General features: G+C 34.9%; 1 long non-coding RNA gene across 9 annotated transcripts in view; it reads left to right on the plus strand.

Moving 5' to 3' along the window:
• Window positions 1-18,727, plus strand: part of LOC112652778 (uncharacterized) — a 186,514-nt gene that overhangs the window by 61,956 nt on the left and 105,831 nt on the right. For all 9 annotated transcript variants that reach the window (XR_007410430.1, XR_004815253.2, XR_004815251.2 and 6 more), the window contains one exon: window positions 12,307-12,430. This is a non-coding gene — a long non-coding RNA (uncharacterized LOC112652778). The remainder of the gene's footprint in view (window positions 1-12,306; window positions 12,431-18,727) is intronic.

The raw sequence follows: 18,727 nt of genomic DNA on the forward strand, positions 1-18,727 counted from the left end.
ATGATTGTTAGTGGCGATTTTGTAGAATACGAGGTATTTCAAGAACATGTAGATTGTATTCTCATAGGTATGCCTGTTCCAAAGATAGAACTGGAACACCTTGTCCCAGAAAACAAAAAATGCTTTCAAAAGTAAGAGGGACATATCTAAATGTTCAAGGAACTAATGCTAATAGAAAATGTATTGACTAGGCAATGGTAACAGACAGTAAGGTAAAATAAAAATTACAATTATTTGAAATACAGAGACATGATGAAACCCCACTAGCCCATAAGTATATTTACATTTAAAAAAACTAATGGAAAATTAAGACTAGTGATGTAATTATTAGTATTAGACATACTTAAAAACATGTCTTTGTTTCAAGAATTGTATATAGTCATTATCTTTTAATTTGTGGCTCTGATTATTCCTAAATAATATTAAACATTTATCTGCATAAAAAAACTATGGTTTACAGATATTTTTCCCAGTAAGAAATAGTGAAGGATAAGCAAAGGGGACTGTGAATAAGCCAACTTGTTCTGGTAAAAGTAGGGTGTGCACTAGAAACAGAAAGACTTGTCAGTTCCATTTTTTACACAGTGATCATGGAGAAAGTAGTCTCCAAATCTGATGGAAGATAGGTCTTGATCTGTTGCCTAGGGAAACTAGCTTTTGCTTACCCAAACTGGCTTCCTAGGAGAAAAACCCTGGGCCACTCTTTAAATTATGGTATGTGATGCTAGTAGGAAAGCATGATGTTTCTAAATATTAAAGGAAGATGTGAAATAAAGAAAATTAAACTTGGTGGACATAGATACATACAGAAAAACCTCCAGGTGTTGAGAAAATGCATGTGTTTTATATGTTTGGAGTGTTCTTTAGATATACGCCATTAATATTATGTTAAAAATTGGCCTTCAACAATGTTCTAATGAAGATTTTTGAGAAGTCTAGAAGGGACAACTAGAATTAATGTTTGAAGCAGAAATCAATTAATTGACAAACCACAATCCATACCCGGGTAGAGGTAGTATGCTTCTTTTTTATCAGTTCTGGGTTATTATTTTACCCTTATAAAGTATAAGAAAAAACTATGAAGATAATGAGGAAAGAAATAAGATATATAATACATACTACAATTCCTTTAAATAATTTAGGAAAAGAAAAATAGCTTTTATAGTTACTTATTTCTGTATTACAGTATTTGAGATACTTGGGAATCACTGAAATAGTAAGATTAGTTTAAGGAAATGTCAAAGAGCATTTTAAAATAACAATTCCTATAAAAGTAAAAAAAAAGATATTGTGTGTAGTTTCTTTTTAGATCTTTAGAATACATTTATTTACAACTAATAAATTAATCATTAAATAAACAAAAAGCATCAGTAATTATCTTTCTGCAACAAAAGCCTTTTGGATAGGCAGATTATTTAATAGCATGTATCATGACCTATAGTTATGTGTATATCACCCCGTTTTCTTTCTTCATAGTGTCACATTTTTCCTTTTTAATATTGAGTTTTCTGACTTAAAAAGGCATGTCAATAATATTTTTGAAGTCAATGAAAAAAAGGAATTAAAGTGGAGAAACCAAGCAATTACTGAAATTTACTCCATACTTTATCAGTAATGGATATCATTTCTATTCAGACTTAATTTTTAGAAAGATCTCAATAAAATAGGAACAGAAAGATATTAATAAGTCAGAATTAGAAAGTATGTATAATATGGGCACATGATCCATGACGATCTGTCATTTCAAGTAAGTAAATGGCTCTGACACAGTTGGCTATCCAAATGAGAAGATGTTTAGTCCTGACCTCAAACTATCTGAAATGCATTTCAAGTTGACTAAAAAGCTAAAACAAAAACAAAAATAAACAAACAAAAATTCAAAATAAAACAAAAAATTCAAAAATACAATTGAGCATATAGAAGAATGTATTTCCAGTGGCTTGCTTTTGGAAAGTGTTTAAATGAATGCAAATGTCCAGATGTGAAGGCAAAAACTGACAGATTTTACTACACAAATTTGTGTATGTTTGTGTATATTTGAAGACATTATAGTATGTACAACATCAGATTGAGGGGGCACCTGGGTGGCTCAGTGGGTTAAGCAGCTGACTTTTGGCTTTGGCTCAGGTCATGACCTCATATCCACTCTGCACTGGGCACGAAACCTGCTTAAGGTTCTCTCTCTCTCCCTCTCCCACTGCCCCTCTCTCTCCCTAAATAAATAAATAAATAAATAAATAAATAAATAAATAAATTTAAAAAAAGAAGGATTGAGAGACAATATCTCCAACACTTATAATAGGATATCTATCTTCCTTAAAGAGATTTCCTACAAGGTAATTTTAAAAGTTTAAAAATGATATATGAGGATATGAGGAATATATGGCTGTGACATCACCCCGTTGATCATTGGAATGGATTTGGCTCATCTGGTTGGGGAGGTGGGTGTCCCCTTCCTCCCTCACCACTCCGTGTGTTTCCTTCCCAAAGCTGCACACTCGCTCAGTCTAAGACCAGTCTATCTCAGTCGAAGACTGAGATCTATCTTTCCTGATAGAGGAGGACTGATTTTTTTCCTCAAAGGTATACCAATAGCTGTGCTCCCTTGCTAGAATCTCCAAAAAAAATTCTCAAGGTCCGTTTGTAGGAGAAGGTAGTGTGGTCACGCTTCCATAAATTTAAAACAAACAAAAAATGGTATATGAACAAATAATGCCAGAAGATAAAGACAAATGACAAGAAATATTGTTAATGTCACTAATGAACTATCAGTACGGTCTATTTAGAAAATGTATTTACATTTATGAAAATTAGACATGCATCATTGTTCATCCAGAATGTCACCCAATAAAGTGGCTTATACCAGATTTAAACCTGGTAATGAATATAGCAAAAATATTTTAGAATAGAACTTAATTGTATTCCCTGATACTACATCTGATGACTATCTCTGTAACATTTCGTTCATTATATTTAAAGTTACCCGGTGCTGTGTATTTTCACAACTTCATTTCTTTATCGTTGAGAAGAAAAGTTAAGATTTTGAAAATATAATTACATTAGTATACATTTGAAGCAGGGACGAAAAAGCAATAAATGATAAGAAAGCATAGAGTATCTTTTTTTTCCCCCAGAGGGAAAAATAAACGCAATTTAGTGACCCACTGGCTTAGAAAGTCTCAGTTATTAATTATGCAAAGGGTCAGAAGCAAACTAAGTGTCCAGGGAACAAATTTAGAAACAAATATCCATGGAAGTGAAGGAAATAAAATCCTGTGAATAAAGAAACCACAAAATGAACAAGTACCACTTTAAGCGCAAGGACAAACTCTTACGTAGGTGTCAATAGTACTATGCAAATTATAAACTGGCTCTACATTTTTCTTGATTAATTCAAACAGTAGAATTAAGCATGCTTTCTGATGGAAGAATAAAACACTCAGGGGCAAAGCGTCCTTCAATGGACAGTCTTACCCAGAATACGAGATGGAGGTGCTATCCATGTCCAATGAAAAGAGAGATCCTGTTTCAGAGTTAACTATTTTTCAACCTATGCATATCTGAGTCTCTCCTAAATTGCTAAATTTCCGTGCTGAATCATTAGATAATAATTAACCTTGAAAATAGTTTATTTCTACTATTTGTCTAATTTTCATTAAAGGATTCTAAGATGTCTTTAGGGAAAACTCAAAGTAGGTTAAACAAAATAAAATTACTTACGGCCAAATCTTCCTCTGCTAAATCTTATATAACAAATCATCTAATCTCTTTTTTCATTATTTACTTAGGAATTTTTGCTGGCCATGTACTTCAGGATCTAGTGTTCTTTCACATTAATTAAAATTTGAAATTAAATGCGTGCCCTACTGCTTCTACTATCTGTGTAAGAATGGCTGTGAAAAACCTGAGGCTTCTTTTTTAGTATGGAGAATAGTGAAAGCAATAGTATTCTTAAAATAGTATTCTTGCTTAAAGGGTGTTTGTGGGATGTGAATTTACAGGTAACCCATTTCAACTTAATTATTTAAAACAAAGATAACTTGTGATTGTGAATGCCTTCATAAACATAAATTCTATCTCAAACATAAATCATATAAAACTCAGGGATAAAATCATACTTGAGACCTGAAACAGGTTTTCAAATTTATTTTACAAGCTTTTCAAAATCAGAGCCCTTCTGCTTCCTAAGTAGTGGCTCATGAACTTAAATGCGCAGAAACACAAAAATGGAAACCAAGCAAAATTCAGACAGAGGAGTTAAAATTTAAAAAATGCATTTTTAATGTTTGAGTTTCAAAGGAAAAATACAGGGAAGATTTTATTGTCACATGTGTTTTGCAGCCTGTTTACTCCTCTTGCATTCATCATCTACCAATTTCTTGATCTCTTTACATCAGCATGACTAATAAGCAAAACAGATTATGGTCATTTCTATTTTATTGAAGGTGAGCTGTTTAATCATTTATTCCATAAATGTCTGTATGCAAGTCTTTACATTACTTACTAAAATTATTAAATATATAACGAACAGGCATCAGTTTAGAGTACTTGCATTATTTCCTTTTAATTTACGGTCATTTTTATAACTAAAGACATCTTTCTATACACTATATGGATACAGATTCCAAGAAGATGATGAATGTGAGAGGGAAAAAGGGCTTGGCAGATATTCAACTAAATCAGTATTCTCAGAGTGAAAGGTATGGGTAAAAACACCATGCTGGTAAGTGCTGAGTGGGTTAGAGTCATGGAAAGATCAAGGACTAGCACATTTAGAAACGTGGCATAAGCCGGAGTTTAGTATGATTCATGTCCCTTGATGGCTTATAAATTCAAAAAGATCATTCCGGCTGAATAGATTACAGTTGAGTGGTATCAACAGCCCGAGGAATCTGGCCAAACAACAGTGAACATGAGCTACAAAGTGCTTTTGGCATTTGTTGTTATTTAGACAATGTTGTCATTATAGGGGAAATTTATAGAAAGCATTCATAGAATCTAAGCAACATGTCCCTGAGGTAGCAATAAAATGGTTTTGGGGGTACAGAAGGCTAAATGTGAATCCTTTAAAGAGGAAAACAGGTCCTGGGGTAATGTGATAAATGCAAGTGGTTTCTTGGGTAACAGGATAAAATAGCATCTGTAAAATATGCTTCATGCCCAAAACAACTTAGGTTGCTTGAATTCATTCTGGGATTTATAAACTACTACTTTAGCTAAATTTCAAAAATCTAAGTCAGAAAAGGGCAATGATTTTTAATTTACACGCTACATATGCTTATATTTTAGAATGCCATGTTTTATAATTTCAGGTAGTTTCCATATGTCACAAAGTCTTAGACAATATACTGCCTACTGCTTCTCTTCTGGGACTCCTAATCAAGTTAATTTCACATGGCACGTTTTATTATCTTCAAAGTGAATGTAGCACTTTTAGATAAACAAACAATTGCTATAATAGGTATATGAACCATGCTACCTTTTTCTTCTTTTCTTTTCCTTCCCCCCCCCCCCCCAATTTCCTCTCTTGGTCTAGTACAGAGGAACTTTTTGAATCAAATCTAATCTTATTGACTCACAACATAAAGTGATACTTCCCCCCCACCCCCTATATTTAGTTTAAAGAAAACAATCCTTAACATAGCTTCTGGGATTTGAAGGAAGAGAAGTAACACTACTTGTCCTTAATCAAATTCTGAGACAATTGAGAAATAAGACCAAAGAGTAAGTGGAATGGGAGATTAAATAAGATCGTGAATCCTGATGAAGCTCACATTGAATAAAATGGTATATATAACTTATTGTATTGACTCTAAGACCCACATCGTCTCACATCTTACCTTATCCAACATCAGGTCACATGCATATTCAATGTTGTCTTACAATTACTACAGTCAGCTGGTATTCACAGTGTACTTGTTAGTTTATGCTGATATTTCCTTCCAACTCATTTATTAGACATAGTCACTCATGAAACCCTAAGTGGAAGTAAGTGGACACAGAGACAAAAGCTACTTATGCACTTATGCCCACAATACTCATCTTCATTCTCTGTACGTGTTTAAGCCACTAGAATGTGTGATGCAGTCCATATATTGTTAGAGTCACTTTGAATATTCAACAACATACTTGGACATAGCTTTGCCTCAAAATATTCTACACTTAACATCATCTGTTTCCGCAAAAGACAATGACACATTATTTAATCGGCACTCTTCAGTCAGCTTGTTAAGATTTCAGCTTCAGTTGAAACTATTGACCATGTGCTTCTTCTTGAAATAGTCTCCAATTTTAATTTTGGTGGCAAAAACCCTAACAGTAATTTCCAATCCCAGCTATGCATAACTTTGATAGACCAAAAGTCCTACTCAGGTCATAGAGAAAATCTAAATAAAGAAGGAGGAGGAAGAGGAGAAGAAGAGGAATTTTGCTGAATAATAAATCCATTGTAAAGCTGCTGTGGCAATCAACACTTGATGATCCAAGATTCTATACAGAAGGAAACTAAAGATGAGTGAGCCAGTGTTCTGTTGCACCAGTTTTCTTCCTTCCTTCTTAGAGGTTGACCATTCTTCATATGGAGTGACAAATTGTTAATCTGGGCACTAATGCCCAGAGACAGAGAAGATGGAAGAGATTTCATCAATCTTCAATGAGATAGGGACATACAATTCTGGTATTTGGAATTAATAAGGTAACCAGAATTTGATGGAAGTGACATCTCAGAACAAAGAGAGGTACAGAGATAGGAGCAGGATAGTCAGTTTTCCCCTTGAGACATCTGCCAAACTATTATGTTAGGTAGGGCAAGACCTTAAAAGTCAAGACAAAAGAATCTGAAAGGACGGCTGGGTTTTTGACATTTTCTCAGTGCTTAGGGAATAAAAATTGAAGTTCCTTAGTTTCTAAGGAGAAGAAACATATTATAAAACAAATATCAATATATATTATTCTTTTTTTTAAAGATTTTATTTATTTATTCATGATGGGGAGAGAGAGAGAGAGAGAGAGAGGCAGAGACAAGGCAGAGGGAGAAGCAGGCTCCATGCATGCAGGGAGCCCGACATGGGACTCGATCCCAGGTCTCCAGGATCACACCCCAAGCCGAAGGCAGCACTAAACCGCTGAGCCACCGGGGCCGCCCAGTATCTATTATTCTTATGTGAATGTACCAGAGAATCAAACCAGTGTGAAACATAATTCTAAAACAAATATTAGTATCTATTATACTAAGTGTGAATGTACCAGAGAATCAAACCAGAGTGAACTAGAGAATCACTCAAAGATTACTACTCTGCCTCAAGTCTGTATGATGTGATTTTGTCTCAGTCTTGCTATCACACTATAAGGTTAACTCTGGAAGATAAAAGCATCTTTGGAAGTCTTTATTATTTTTCACACATGATTCTGATGGTTAACATTATGTGTCAATTTGGTGGCTATTGGGCCCAGTTGTTTGGTAAAACACTAGTCTACATGTCATTGTGAAGGCATTTTTAAGATGTGATTAACATTTGCAACCAGTCAACTTTAAGAAAAGCAGATTTCTCTTGATAATGTGTAGACTTCATAAAATCAGTTGAAATTTTTAAACCAAACAGGTTTCCTGGAGAAGAAGGAACTCTGATTCACAACTGGAACAGCTCTTACTTCAATTTTTAGCCTTCAAGCCTACCCTAGAGATTTTTAGTATATGTGCTGCCGAAGCAAGCACTACCCTAGAGATTTTTAACTATCCAACAACCCATAATCACAGGAGCCTATCCCTTAAAATAGCTTCAGATAGATAAATAGATGGTACATAGATAGATGATAGATGATAGATGATAGATAGATAGATAGATAGATAGATAGATAGATAGATGATAGATAGATAGATATAGATTCCATTGGTTCTGTGTCTCTGGAGAAGCCTGACTCAGACAATTACATTAATTAATTAAAGACAAAGACAATGTAATTAAAGACAATTCCATTAAAATGTAAATGTTGAGGCATATGGTAAAGAGGACCAAGTTAAAAATAAAAATAAGAATGAATTCTAGAGGCAAAATCCAAGATAAGTAACATAGTAGAGTTATCACAAATGGATTTAAAAATAAATGGGAATGGTGGGAATGGTATGCTCCTAAACACAGGTGATTAGTAGGGAATTTACCATAGAACAATGATAATAAAAGGGATTAATTACAAATACTAAAACTGAAACAGTAATGGCTGCTAAGAACACAATTGCTTTTTTTGGTCAATTTCGGTCACAGCATAAAAGGATTTGCGAACCAGATGCCAGAAAACACCAGTTTCCAGACTGAGGCTGAGTGAAAAAAAAAAAAAAAAGATGGAAACTGCAGAAGAAAAATAGCATGAAAGATATATGAGACAGAGTAAATGGTTTTAATATACATATAATTGAAGTCACAGCAAAAGATGGGAGAGACATTGGGACAGAAGTAATAACATTAGATGTACGTGCTAAGAACTTTCTGAAACTGATGATAGACTAATTACCCAGAAGGATATAGGAGTGCTAGGCAGATAAAGCAACTGATTCTACAATAGTGATTTTGTTTGCTTGACTTTTTTTTATGTGCCAAAGAGTACTTTTTTCCTAATCTACGTAATATTTTGACCAAAACGTTTTATAAAAATATAGAAGTTCTATTGTTTATTGATAGTATAGGTGAGAGCAGAGGATAATGACAGGATTCAAAAGGATTTGTAAACATAGTAGTGATAGTGTAGAATTAACAAATTGAAAATTAAATATAAATTTTAAGTTATTAAGTAATATATGTATTAGCTAGGGTTACCAATAGATTATGTATTTATATCTAAGATTTATTGTGCATACTGGCTCACACATTTATGGAGGCTAAGTCTCACAATCTGTTGTCCACGATCTGTTGGAGATCAGGAGCTGGTGATGTAATTCAGACTGAATCCAAAGGTCTGAGAACCAGGAGAGCTCCTGCTGTAACACACAGTCCAGGATGGAGGCATGAGAACCGGGAGGTCTCTGGTTTCCATGCTAGAGTCCGAGACCTAAGAACCAGAAGCTCTGAGTCTAAGGATAGGAAAAGATCGATGCCCCAGCTCAAGAGAGAATTGTCCTTCCTTTGCCTCTCTGGGCCCTCAGTGGATTGGACAATGCCTGAACACACTATGTGGACAGATCTCTACCCAGTCTACTGAATCAAATGCTAGTCTCTTTCAGAAAACCCCTCACAAATACACCCCAAAATAATGCTTTACCAGTTACCTGAATATCCTCTAGTCAAGTTAGCACATAAAATTAACAATGAAAATATAGAAAAATTCAATTGCAGTAGTCAAGATTACAAGGCTTTGGATTTACTATCACAATGTAACGTTTAGTTTAAGCCTGATTTACAGTTTTCCATATGGAAACACTTGGTACTTTGCAAGAACCTGAACATAGTCTGAGCAAATAATAATACTGCTGACACAGATATTATGTACTTACGATATAAAAATAAAATAATGGGTCACAAAAGGCCGTAATCTACATAATCATGTAATCATGTTTGACAGTTATATCTAAAGCACTATGTGTAGTTCGTAGATAATGCAAGATTTTATTTTATGTATTTATTTTTTAAGATTTTATTTATTCATGACAGACAGAGAGAGAGAGAGAGAGAGAGCAAAGACCCAGGCAGAGGGTGAAGCAGGCTTCATGCAGGGAGCCCGATGTGAGACTCGATCCGGGTCTCCAGGATCACATCCTGGGCCGAAAGCAGGCACTAAACCGTTGAGCCACTGGGGCTGCCTGATAATGCAAGATTTTAGAAGTTCTAAATGAAGTATGTATGACTGAATGTTCTGGGAAATATGTCATACAAGCAATAAAGCAAATTTGTAATATTGTATCAAATCATGCTATATTTATATATTTATACTATATTAATGTTTAAGTATTAAATCTAAAAATTGAATTATTAAATTTTTTAATGAATCAAAATTAATATATGAATTAATGTTTATTTTGGTACATAGAGGACGTGAAAGAGATTATTAAGTAATAAGAATCCAGTTGGCATTATATTAATCAAGCAGTGAGTTTAATGTCATGTTTACAAGTTTTGGACCACCTGGGTGGCTCAGCGGTTGAGTGTCTGCCTTTGGCTCAGGACGTGATCCTGGAGTTTTGGGATCCAGTCCCACATCAGGCTCCGTGCGAGGGGTCTGCCTATGTCTTTCCCTCTCTCTGTATCTCTCATGAACAAATAAATAAATAAAATCTTTTCAGTGGCTTAGCGCCTGCCCTCAGCCCAGGGCGTGATCCTGGAGTCCTGGGATTGAATCCCACATCGGGTTCCCTGGATGGAGCCTGCTTCTCCCTCTGCCTGTGTCTCTGCTTCTCTCCCCTCTCTGCTTCTCTCATGAATAAATAAATAAAATCTTTTAAAAAATAAAATAAAAGTTTTGTCTTAGGGCACCCAGGTGGCTCAGTGGTTGAGCGTCTGCCTTTGGCTCAGGTCATGATCCTGGGGGCCTGGGATTGAGTCCTGCATCAGGTTCCCCACAGGGACCCTGCTTCTCCCTCTGTCAGTGTCTCTGCCTTCCTTCTCTATGTCTCTCAAGAGTAAAGAACTAAAATCTTAGAAATAAATAAATAAAAGTTTTGCCTTCTTTGGGAGATGTTTGATGGGTTTTAAACAGGGATTTGCATGATCAGGAAAGTTTAATGGAAGTACTTACTTGTCAAAACACAGGATGGATTAGAGGAGTATAATGTTTTACAGTTTATGGACACATAAGCAAACTAATAAAGTTTGAGGACAGAAAAATTGACAAATTGAACTTGGAAAAATGCAGTTGAATAAAATTATTTTATTGCTTTATGAAACTCATAATTATATCAAAGCTGATTGTTCCATAGCTAAAAGGATTCCGATCCGCCATTATTTGCTGACTTCATGTTAAAAGACATTGCACAAGATATTTCTTGCTGTATAAAGGATGTTAGACATTACTCCTATCCTTATAGAACAACCAACAAGTAAGCAAGTATTTTTACTACTAGCTTGAGAATTCTAATACTGCAAGAAAGATTCTAAATAATTCTACAAGTTCAGAGGGAGAAGTAATTTCCATCTGTTGGTGAGAATGGTGATGATGGTGGTGGGGCTTACAAAGGGATTTTTAAAAATCTGGAAATGTCAGTTTACAAAAGCTTTTGTTTGATTTCTTTGTTGAAACTGAAATGAAATTCTCCATTTGCAAAAAGGTAATATATTTTACTTTAGACTGAAAAGAAAGAAATGGAAATGGAACAAATTATGTGGAAGCATAAGTGATATATAGGAAATCACCACTTGGTATATTTGGCAAAAGTATATGGACCAAGGCCAAATATTTATTTATATATAATACATCATATATATATATATATATATATATATATATATATATATATATTATTTACTATATTTTTGTGTGTCAGGTCTTTCATACTTTGTCAGGTTAAAGTTATGGGAAATTTGCTGAATTGTCAAAGTGTGTCTTTAATTTTACTATGTCTTTGAATACTTTTTCCCCTAGGGAAATTTTGTTAGCACTTTCTGAAGAAAGAGTTAAGGAAGAACAATCTACATTGTTAATTTTGGTATTTAAATAACAAAATTCCAAGGAAAGAGCATTTGCACTGGGAATATAAAGAAAATAATAAAAGGCCTATTATAGATCTAAAGTCAGCATCACTTGGAAACTGATTGATTGGATCAAAATAAGGTACACAACAATGACTTGAAGCTTAGGACATAGATTACTTGAAGGATGTGAAACCATCAAAAGCAATATGGAATGCAAAATGAGGGGTAGTCTGAGATTAAATAATGAATTCAGACGTGCTCGTTAGTTTGACTGCAGCTCCTAATATGCAAAACACAGGAAAATTACATCATACTTGTTGCTTGTAACAAAGACAAGATAGCCTCTGACTGGGTTTGTCGTTATTGAGAATATAGAATTAAATGTCGTTTAGGGGTATTGTTTCTCCTATGTTGTATTGTGGTAGATGTAAAAGGGGTGGCCCAAAGGTTTAACTCTCCCTGTATGCATGTACCTGCACAACATGAGCCTCCTTCTTCCTTCGGGAGGTTTACTCTCTCTCTGTCTCTCTCTCTCTCTCTCCACCTCTTGAATTCATATTTGCCATATAATTTGCATAGACCCTAGCAGTTTGACAAAACTGAAGCCCTGAAATAGCCTTTTGGACAATGACACTTCTAGCTGCTGAAATTGCTGAGCTACCGTATGAATAATCCAGGAACTTTCTTCTAGGGACTGCATGGAGAATCAGATTCCAGCTCAGGGATCCCCGCTAAGGCCCCAGACTTACCAGAGCAGCCACTCTACATTGTCAACTCATAATCAGATGACCCAGGGAGGAACTGCTCAGATGACAGTAAGCATCACGAGAAATAATAAACATTGTTTTCTTATACCAATAGGTTTTGAGGTCACTTATTTCATAGCAAATTCTGATAGAGAACTTGGTGTGTGTAAGTGAGATGCTCCCTCAACAAAAACAAAATATATGTTACTGATTTTTATAACAAGCATCAGGGGGAAACTAGGAAAGTGGCTAGGAATCCATAAGAAAAAAAAAAAAAAAACTAGGAAAAACGGCAAATGGTATTTGAGCCATAACTGAAAAAATAGTGAGGAAATGCATAGAAAAGGATTAAAAAATTTTACTTAAGTAGTAGTAAAATGTTTGGCCAAAATATTACCTGTAATATAGAAGATAAAATATGTGCTTAAAGACCTTATGCATGCTAAAAGTGCTCCTGACTTTTCCTGGCTATGTCAGGACACGTTAGGCATGTTACGTTATTGTATGAAAGTATTCAGCTAAGGAGAGAGTTTGAAAGAATTTATGTGAAATCTGTATGGCTCAGGATTTGCTATATATTATGTATAATCTTATTTGTAACATATGTGTGTAGGTATATCTATCTATCCTCTATGTATCTATGTATCTATCTATAAAAATCTTTAGACTCCCTAGCATGTAAGATTTTTTTTTTTAAGATTTTATTCATTTATCCATGAGAGACAGAGAGAGAGAGAGAGGCAGAGACAGGCAGAGGGAGAAGCAGGCTCCATGCAAGGAGTCCGACATGGGACTCAATCCTGGGTCTCCAGGGTCAGGACCTGGGCTGAAGGCAGCGCTAAACCGCTGAGCCACCCAGGCTGCCCGCATGTAAGATTTTTAAAGAAGAAGAAGGAAAAAAAAAAAAAAAAGAAAAAAGCTCTGAAAATAACTAACAATGGAGCTGTAACACACTCTGTTAAGACCTCTGAAGGATTTAAGGTGTGCATAGTAGACAAGCTCAGCTAGACCAAAAGAACTTTTTAAGAATCCTACAGGGATTGGCCTATAGAATTAGCTGTATGGTTCCAGCTAGAAAAAATTCCATTTCGTTAAAATGTGTGAATGTGTCTTCTGAAACAAGAATTCATAGAAAACACACTAAATCTTTAAGAGAGTTGTATTCACAAATATAATAATGACTTGGATTAACTGGCATTGAGCTTGTTTAATTAGAAAAATGGGATCTGGGCCCAGATTTCTATGAAAAGGAAGTTGAATGGAATATTACCCAACTTCAATCATGGGCTATTCTTGTGAAAAGGAAATGCCACCCCAGAGGGCAGATGCAAAGTTTTATCAGAGGGTAAAGCTGAAATCTCAAGAGAACAATAGATGAGGAAACTACTCCCAGGGAGTAGAACATATGCTCGACTGGATTTTATAAATGCTTCTAATTCTTCCCTACTCAAATCAGTAGTTCCCATTGTGGATTATATTATTCCTGTCTCACTCTTGAATGTTGGGTGTTTGGGGAATGATGTTTCTTTTTCATTCACTGTCTTGGATCAAGAGTCAATGCCCCTAAACACAAGCAACCCTCGTGCTTCATCTGCATCTGGACCTAATGCAGTTCATGAGATTATGAATTTTGAGTCTGATGCCTCAACTGAAAATAATTTGCTGTTTCCAGGAATGGGGGAGAACATATTTTATATGGGGGAGTAGCTTAGATTCGATTCCTGAGAAACATACTGTGAGAAGGAAATTGTGTGAAAGCTCTCAGAGACAAATCTTTGAGCGAATGACAGAAGCAGCTTTGGGCAGAGGAAGAATGGGAACTCTAATGAAGTTACAACAAATCCTCAGCCGATATTATTGACAGCTCTGGAACAGAGATGGATCTCCAAGTTGACCCAGGTTGAGGCAAGGAGGCTAAGTCTTTACACCCAGCATGGGCAGATAATTGCATGCAGCCTGCGGAAGAAGACGGGAGATGTATTAGAGGAGGCAAGTCCTTTAATCTAAGGGCAATTCCTGGGAAGGGGTTAACCTCTGAGCTTTTCACAGAAAACTTTCTTGTAGCTAGGGGAAAGATGCTTTTATCATTAAAGGAAGACTAATTTGTAGCCAGAGGGCATATGTTGGTAAATTAAAAAATGCCTCAAATTTCTCTCATGCCTGTATTCACATCCACTTGAAATGTGATGTCATCACTCCTTCCTTCCTAAAGTAAGGGCCTGTCTCTCTGACTTTTAAGCCTGAAGCTGGGTATGGGCTTGCTTGGATTAATGGTATGCTTGGAAATAGAACAAAAACTGAGGGGGCTCCTGGGTGGCTCAGTAGTTGAGTGTCTGCTTTTGGCTCAGGTCATGACCCCGGAGTCCTGGGATCAAGTCCCACATCGGGCTCCCTGCATGGAGCCTGCTTCTCCCTCTGCCTGTGTCTCTGCCTCTCTCTGTGTCTCTCATGAATAAATAAATAAAACCTTTTTTTAAAAAAAGAACAAAAAGTGAGGATGAGGTCACATGGTGAGAGAGCAAGAAGGATCATGTGGAAAAGAAGCATAAGCATCTTAGTCACTCTGCTCTGCTCATTCCAGCTGAGGCCAAAGACATGTGGTGCAGCTGTCCTAGACAATCAGCCCCTCCCAGGCTGTCCAAAACCAGGATTCCTACACAATCACAATTTCTAAAACACAAAAAAATCATTGCTGTGTTAACCCGTTAAATTTCAAAGTGGCTTTTATGCTTCTAATTAACACACGTGATTATCAGCTATTCGTATACAATTATTTCCTTTGCCATTATCATGTATTAATATCATTTTTCCTACAGTGAAGGCTTATGGAATATCTACGGGATAGTCATGAGTCAAAAGTGGCTAACCCGAAGCATTATGGATGTGTGACTTCATCGTTTGGAGGATAATATCAAAATCATAATAATAGGTGGTAAAATGAAATGTCTACGTACCCTAATCAGTATTTGAAAACTCTCTGTAATCGATGTGGAAGGGAATGCTTTTGCTGTTCTATTTGCCTAAGAAATACGAGTGGAAATTGTGTCAGATTTTACCACCCTCTAATACCCATCTCCCTCGTAGGGAAAATGGAACCCACAATATTAGTATGTTTACAAATAATAACTGTTTGTGGAACAGATCATATGGAACAATTTAGTCAATGCATGCATTGTAAGGAAACGCAATGCACAAAGCAGCATCTTTCGTTTTAGTTTTTTTCTCCCTATATAACATTAAAAAATCCATCATCGACATATATTTTCTCATATGTTCAGAGAAATACATATCTTCAGGGTAGTAGAGCAATTTAAAGAATATTAAACATCGATATATGATAAAATTAGATGTTCATTCTTAATTCATATCAACATGATTATCACACTCAAGTTAAATGTGTGGTAGCTTAAGCCATATGTATGTATGTGTAGTCACACACACACACACAAAATATATAATATATAAAAACAGGTCTTCATATCCATAACTTAGGCTCTTTCTTCACACATCATATACACAGATGTAATAGTCTTCATTAACTAGCATCATATTTTGTCTTGAAACTAAATAATATTTCACCAAAATAATTCTTCTGTTTTTAGTTGTTAGAAAAACAAAATATAGTGTGTGTGCCATAAGAGTTGAGAAAAATTACCAATGTTTCTTACTAAAATATGTTCAGAATCAACTGATGACCTAAAAGTACTTTTAATTCTTTACTGAAATGGACATAAAAGTATTCAACATTTTTAAACGACAGATTTTTTTCTATATATCATGCAAACAAAGGGAAATTCAGTGAAGGGGGTTAAGAGTATACTTATTGCAATGAGCACTAAGGAACATATAGAAATATTTAATGATTGTATTGTGCAACTAAAACTGACATAATGCTATGTGGGTGTTATTGATACTTGAGTAAAAAATAAATAATTCATGGAGGTGAAAAATAGACAGCATGGGGAATGTAATCAATATTATTATGATAATGTGTGTTAAAAGATGGTGACTACATTTATCGTGGTGAGCATGGTGTGGTGTAGGAATTGTTAAGTGTTGAAAATACTATGTTGTGTACTTGACACTAACATAACATTTTATATCAATTATACTTCGATAATAATTCTTTTTAAAGTAGCCTTGATATCTGTTCATGAAACTAAGATGTTCAAAAATACCTCAGCTTTTATTTTTACCTGGGCTCTCATCTTTTTCATAATCTATCTGGGGCAAATTTATTTCAAAGTATATCATAAATGGCACAAAATTTTTACTCCATGTTTACATATATAAGGTGCATGCACATTTTATCTTAGTATTATTCATCAAATAATGTTTTGTTTCATAAAATAGTGTAGTACTAATAAAAGAATATCAAATTAAATTATAAAATATATTACCACTACATGTCAAATTCCTAGTAAACAAATTAAAAACACAGATGTAATGATTGGTAATTTATAATTGTTTTTCAGAGGAATTCTTAGCTAAGTAATCAGCTAACAATATGACATAGACAATGCATAATACTTGATGTTTGATAACTTTTATAAATACACTTTACTAAAACTATATACTTTGTCATGTAAAAAAATATAATTTAAATTTAAAATATATTCAAATAGTAACATCTTAAATTTGATGGCAAAGTATAATTTTATGATATACATAATATATATATGTGTGTGTGTAAGTTATATATTTTTTAAAATTTTAATTTTATTAGTTTCAATTTGCCAACATATAGAATAACACCCAGTGCTCATCCCATCAAGTGCCCCCCTCAGTGCCCGTCACCCAGTCAAATTCCCCCCCCCCCCCCCCCCCCCCCCCCCCCGCCCACCTCCCCTGCCACCACCCCTAGTTCGTTTCCCAGAGTTAGGAGTCTCTCATGTTCTGTCTCCCTTTCTGATATTTCCCATTTATATTTTATTTTATTTATTTTATATTTTATTTTATTTTATTTTATTTTTATTTTTATTTTATTTTATATTTTAATATTATTTGTTTATTTATTCATGAGAAACACAAGGAGAGGCAGGCAGAGGGAGAAGCAGGCCCCACGCAGGGAGCCTGATGTGGGACTCGATCCAGGGTCTCCAGGATCACGCCCTGGGCTGCAGGCGGCGCTAAACCACTGCGCCACCCGGGCTGCCCCCCATTTTTATTTTAAAAATGGAAACTCATTTCCTAAAACTGAGAAGTGTGTGTGTACATGCGTATATATGTGTGAGAGAGAGAGAGTGAGAGAGAGACGGTACCTTGATGAAATTCGTAACTATGGCCTACGTACCCTACCTAAAGTTTGTAGGTATGTTCAAGATTCCTTAGACTTTTTTTTAAGATTTTTTATTTATTATTTATTTATTTATTTTTTTTTTATTTATTTATGAGAGACACAGAAAGAGATAGAGGCAGAGACACAGGCAGAGGGAGAAGCAGGCTCCATGCAGGGAGCCCGACGTGAGACTCGATCCCGGGTCTTCAAGATCACACCCTGGGCGGAAGGCAGGAGCTTAACCACTGAGCCACCCAGGGATCCCCTCTTTAGCCATTTTTTATGCCCAAGCGCAATTTTTGTTGCTATATATTAAAACCACTGAACCATCCATTATATGTAAAATTTAATTCGGTCAGTTTTTGCTTACCATAGTAGGCTTGCTCTGTTGTTAGTCTTGAATATACATATTAAGTTCTTCTTGGAAAACTGGTCCCTGTATCATATGTAATATTCTTCTTTACTTCAGTGAACCTTTTTGTTTGAAATCCACTCTGAAATTAATATAGCTATTGGTGTTTTCTTCTTCTTCTTCTTTTTCTTCTTTTTTTTTTTTTTTAGTGTTTTCTTTTGATTAGTGTTAGCAGGGTGCATTTCTCATTTACTTCTAATCTTTATGTATTTTTTTTTTTCATTTTTAAGTGGGTTTCTACTAAATGATGTATTATAGGTGACATACAGTGGGGTTTGTTATTTGATCCACTGACAATTTTTCTTTTATTTGGTGTGTTTGAACTCTTGACACTCAAAGTGATTAAAATGTTTTTTTGATTAAAATATTTTAATTAATATCTATCCTATTCATTACTGTTTTCCCCTTGTTGCTCTCATTATTTATTTCTATTTTTATCTTCTAGACTTATTATCTATTTGGGGTTTTAACTGAGCATTTAACATGATTTCATTTTTTTCTCCCTTCTTAACATATACACTATTTGTTTATCTAACATTTTCAGTGATTGCCTTAGAGTTATTAAGAAATAATTATAGCAAAAAAATGATTTTAGCTAATCCAAGCCCACTTTCAAATAGCACTATACCATTTCACGTGCATGGGTGAGTAACTTATAACAAAATAATGGTAATCC

Source organism: Canis lupus, chromosome 4, assembly GCF_003254725.2.
Source record: "Canis lupus dingo isolate Sandy chromosome 4, ASM325472v2, whole genome shotgun sequence".
Classification (NCBI taxonomy): domain Eukaryota; kingdom Metazoa; phylum Chordata; class Mammalia; order Carnivora; family Canidae; genus Canis; species Canis lupus.